Below are 6,094 nucleotides of genomic sequence, written 5' to 3' on the forward strand. Positions count from 1 at the left end.
GGCATTCCATGCATTTATCTCCAAACTGGGCTTGATAGAATTCTCTCCTATAGCTCCAGTTTGAGGGGGAGGGGGCTAATAGAGTTATAACATGCAATTCACATGAGGAAGAGAAAGCAAATACTCAAGTTAAAGATTAACAAAATGGCGCACAGAGAGAAAGAGCATGAAGGAAAGTTCATATTGATGAAACGGTGCATATCAGTAAAACAAGTAAATTATATCAAAGAAGATCAAATATTCATTGAAACAGAATCTCTAAGAAAGTTAAAGAAGAAGGAAAAACTCAAAACACGTGGGCTAGAAGAGAATTCTAGAATACAATAGATAGAATGATTTATGTATAAATAGCTCGCTAATAAATAAGAATTGCATCCATGTATGACAGTTATTTTTCAATTAATAAAGATCTCTTTCTCCCTTTTAATCTTTTGTTCAACTAGTTCTACGTAACTTTATATTATAAGATAGCTCTAACACTAATAGGAATAAATGACTTTAAATTATCTGACTTCAAAAAAAAATGACTTTAAATTATCAAAATAACTTTAAATTTTTTTTCTAATAAATTCAAAATAATTAATTTAAATGATTTCTATTAGTTAAACTAATTAAATTTTCATTTTCGATTGATATGATAATTATTTTAGTTACGAGTTGCTTGCAATGATACATAATATGTCATAAAAAAGTATCTCAATTTAAAAAAAAAAAAAAACTTTTTCTTCTAAATATGAAGTGTATTTTTTTAAATAGCTTAATTTTTTAATTAGAAAATATTTTTTATTAATTAATTCTTTTAATATTCCATATACTAAAGAAATGAAAATCGGAGCTTATTTATATTTAATTTTACTTCCTTATTCTTAAAATATTTAATAAAGCAAATTATTACATAAAATAAAATTGAAAGAGAAAAACTATTACTCCTATGATATAATTGTTTCTTAAAATTTAATTATAAGGAATGACTAGCTCCATCACAATTTGGTCAAAGTCAAAACTGTGCGATATTGCTTGTAGTGACCATTATAATAAATTGTTCTTCTTCTTTCCAACGTCGTAAATAGTTCCAAATCCTATATAGGTGTTTAATTTTTTTTAATATTTAGAAAATTGGTAGATTAGAAAAGAATTTGTTGGTTAACAAATTCTTTTCTAATAATCAATATTAATTTTCATTTAAGGTTATGCCATGTTTAATTATTTTTTAAAAATTTAGAACCAGAAGCCCCATGCATTTCTCGTTCAAAATATTATAGTTATGAAAATTTTAAATGAAAAATTATTTTTTATTATTTTATATTTTTTAAAAAATAAAAAAGAGCCCGAAGACATAAACATTGAAGTACATTGTCTGTCGGGGTGAATATTCAATCGGTTAGATTCGATTCAAAACTAAAATTTTAATATTTATAAAAATTAAATCGAATCGAACCGATCAAATTTAATTTAATTCGGTTGAAAACTAAAGTTTTAATATTTATAAAAACTAAATCGAATCTACATTGGATTTAATGAGTTTGAATTTTTAATAATTTTTTATTTTTTATATTTTATTTTTAATATTTTAAAATTTAATTAAAATATTTTAACATTAATTTAATTTGTATATTATTAAAAATAATATATTATTATCACTAATCAATTCGATTTAATTTTTTTAATTTTTTTATTAAAATCGAACACAATCGAAATAATTAAAATTTTTAAAATTAAAAATCTAACTAAAATAAATAAAAAAATTAAATTAAAATTTTAAATTAATTCGATTCGATTAATTTTTTCAATTTAAACTGATAGATTTATTATATTAATCTGTTATATATGTGATTGTTTATAATATATAGGTTTGTTAGGTATTCAAATAACACTTCCTAATAAATAATAATGATAGTGAAAGTCCAAATTAATTTGGTCAAAATCACAAAAAACCAACAGAATCTGTCAGATGCATGGCATGCCATTGCCAGGTGAGATTGGAAATGATAATTTATTATTATTAATTAGCAATTATATATTATTTTTTGGTGATAATTAAGGTGGTCAGTTGCAAAGTGATTAAATTATTGTTGCAGACTTCAAACTTCATATACCTAATTATAAATCAGCCAAAATAACAAAGTGGTTGAGATGCAAAGCAATTGTCAAAAGGGGAAGCACGTCTCCATAGGCATAAATTAAAGCCTTCTGAAAATGAAAGTTAGCTGAATATGGCAATTTTTTAGGTGTGCTGGCTTGTTATTTTACTAATTTCAGGCACAAAAATCCAATTTTTGAATATAAATTCATAAATTTTTCTACCACCTAAAACGATGTAGTATAATTGATGTCCGTATATTAGGTTTCCTAATATATTGCTATGTCTATATTGTTTTACCGCAACTGCACCTTAATTTTTATGGTAAAATTAAAGAAAAAACAACTGCACCTTAATTTTTAGGGTAAAATTAAAACTGGAAATTTTTTTAATTTTTTTAATTTTTTTAAATTATTGCTAAACTTTTAAATTTTATTAATTTTTATTTAATTTTAAATATTTGTGTTGAATTCATCTCAATTTGAAATAGAGATAATGTGTCTGTTGTAAGTAGGGACGTAAACGGGTAGGGTATCCGCGAAAATGAAGCTACCCGAACCCGAACCTGAACCTGAACCTGATTTATATTAGTAATATCCGAACCCGATTAAAAATTAATTTAAATTATCCGAATCCGTCTCAAATCCGATTATTATTATCCGAATAAAATCCGAACCCGTTTAATTTTATATATTTTAATTAATAATTTATATAAAAAATATTTTTCATTAATAATTTTTATTTAAAAATTTTAATATTTCTAAAAAATATTTAAATTTAAATTTTTAAATAAAAATATATAAAAAAAATTTATAAATATTATTGTAAAATATATTTTTTATATTAAATTAATTATTTATATAAACGGGTTCGGATAGTGGGTACCTTGTACATAAAACCCGAATCCGATCTGAACCCGCAGCGGGTATTATTTTTAAAATTCAAACCCGTCCCAAATCCGATTATAACTATCCAAATCCGTTCTATTAGGGTTCGGTCGGATCGGATACCCGAAAATACCCGATCCGTTGCCATCCCTAGTTGTAAGAGTTTTAAACACTGTCTTTAAATTAATTTTTAGGTGAATTAAATTTGATTCAAATTTAACATGGTATCATAATTTTTTTATCTATATTGTATCTATTGTAAATATATCATGCTCTAATATAGTTGAAGACATGTGGAGAGATTCTATTAAACCGAAAATTAGATTTTTTTTTCATTTTGATAAAATTAAAATACATTAAATTATTTATTTTTAAAATATTAAGAGATAAAAATATTAATTTTGATATAATATAATAATTAAAAAATATTATTTATTTAAATGTATTTTATTCATTTCGAATATAATTAATAGAATATTAAATAAAAAATTTATAATTTAATGAAATCAAAATACAAAACTCAAATTATTAAGATATAAAAATATAAAAACAATATGAGATATATGTTAATTTTGATATATTTTTAAAACGTAAAATAAAACCTGTATTTAAATAATTACCTCAATCTTGTTCATTTAAAATTTAAAAACAATGGGTTAGAAAGGAAATCCAACTACTGCTTTAATTAATTAATTGATTTATATTTTTATTATTTTCATGTTTACAGTGATGGGTATACGTTTTTCCAAGTTGGCCATGTGTGCATGTCTTGATGCAAATTAAACTAGGGTTAAAAAAAAAAAATCAATTTTGTAGCATTTAAAAAATAAAATAGTAATTCATTTTCTCTCCTCACTCGTTCTATTTAATTTTAATAACAAAACTCTGTGCATGGAAAAAAATTAATAAACTTCATTTATTTATTTTTATATTGAAATTTCTGCTCTTCTGTAGTTTAAATATTTTAGGTTAGATAGAAAAGGGCTCTCGAGAAGTTCCTTCTTTGCTGCAACGAAGAAGGGAAGAAGTTCCTAACTTTTAATCCATGAGTGCCTCGGCAGTTGGTTTTGAAGATAATTTGGATAATCGTTCTTTTGCTGTTGATTAACTCAGTGCTGAAATTTATTGGCTCAGGTGGTTACTCCATAACTAAATGAGATTGAAATTATTATGAATCAATTGACAGTTCGGTAGCTGTTTGGCTATAGCTCTTGGAGTCTTGCTGGCTTTTCAAGTCCTGAATTGTACAGATCTCTGGTCTCTGTGTTTATTCTTTTTATTGGGTGTTTTTCCTTTTTTTATATGCACAGTAAATATTGTTGAGGTTATTTTTTCAGAGTTTCCTTCTTACTGACAGTACTGTGTGCTGCCGATTGTTTTGCAGTGCTCCTTTTCCAGAACAATATGTTTGGATATAAATTGATGGGTCTGGACTGATTGATATTTGGTTTGCTGGGCTAGTGGACTATTGGGCTTGATATTGTGGACTTTTATCTCATGCCATTTACTTTTTGTTGCTTTATTGAAATTTTATACTATTATCTATTCAGCTTTTTAGTGCAAGTATCATTGGATGCTAAAAGAAATTCAGATTCACTCAATGAATACCAATCAATTTGGGATATCAAATACCAACTGCATAAACCCCATAAAACAATTATTTACTATATATTAGAATAATTAAGTTTTAGTAAAAGTTGATCATTTTTGTAGAGGTGAACAGTATTCGATTCAAAGTAAAAAATTGATCGAATTGAATTAATTTAAAATTTTAGTTCGGTATTTTTATTATTTTGGTTCGGTTTAGTTTTTAATTTTAAAAATTTCATTTATTTGAGTTGAGTCCAGATTTGATTAGAAAAAATCAAAAAAATTGAATTGAATCGATTAGTGATAATAGTATATTATTTTTAATAATATAGAGAGATTATATTATATTAAAGTTAAAATATTTTAATTAAATTTTAAAATATTAAAAATAAAGTGTAAAAAATAAAAAAATTTATTAAAAATTTAAACCGATCAAATCGAATCGAATCAGATTGATTCAATTCGATTCAATTTCTAATCAAAATTGATTCGATTCGATTTTTATAAATATCAAAATTTTTATTTTTATTTAAACCAATATTTTTTATTGAATTTAAATATATTCTTATTATAAATCATTAATACATTGTAATTGATTTTAATTTAAAATTTATTATTTACATTAAGTTAGAAATATATTGATTTATGTTTAAGTTATAAGGAAATTTTAATGAATGAAAAAAATTAGGTAATATTTCATTAATGAAAATTATTAGATAAACTTACGTCTGCTTTTGTTCAGTAGATTTCAAATATATTTTTATAACTGAATTATTAATTTAAAATTGTATTACTTATATTTTAAACAAATTATATTATTTATATTAAGTTAGAAATAAATTAATTTATTTTAAATTATAAGGTAATTTTAATTATAAAAAATAATGAGGTAATATTTAATTAATGAAAATAATTATGTAACTTTTAGCAACCACATTGTTTTTTGCAGATTGGTTGATAATTTGCCATTTTTTGTCATATTTTTATAATTTTTCAAAATTATTTAGTGATCATATTTTGGTTGTTGATTCGTTGCCATGGTAGTAGTACATTCATCGCTAAATAGTAGCTAACTTTCACACCAAATTCCCACTACCAAATCATACTAATATGGTCGCTAAATTAATCACTATAATTTCACCATTAATCCCATCATATTTAGCGATAGTCTTATATATTGTTATTATATAACGACCGAATAGTGACTGTTTAGTTTTTTATATTTATATTATTACCGAATAATCATAGTTAGCGATTAAAATTATGTGGTTATTATTTCTCTATTTTTTTTGTAGTGATAAAAAGTGTTAGTTGAAACATTCTAATACTCGCAAAAAGCTCACATAACCTTTGGATGACAATCATAAGTGAATATAAAAAGATACTTGTTGCATGTTACCCATTGCCAATAGCTTTGCATATAACAAGACTCACAAGAAAATATTTAAAATGACTTCCATAGAATTTTTTTTTTTGCATAAATGCAGTATCGCAAAGGTATCGAATCATGAGCAAAAAGTCTTGTTAGAGTGTAGTG

Source organism: Manihot esculenta, chromosome 11, assembly GCF_001659605.2.
Source record: "Manihot esculenta cultivar AM560-2 chromosome 11, M.esculenta_v8, whole genome shotgun sequence".
In the NCBI taxonomy this organism is placed as follows: domain Eukaryota; kingdom Viridiplantae; phylum Streptophyta; class Magnoliopsida; order Malpighiales; family Euphorbiaceae; genus Manihot; species Manihot esculenta.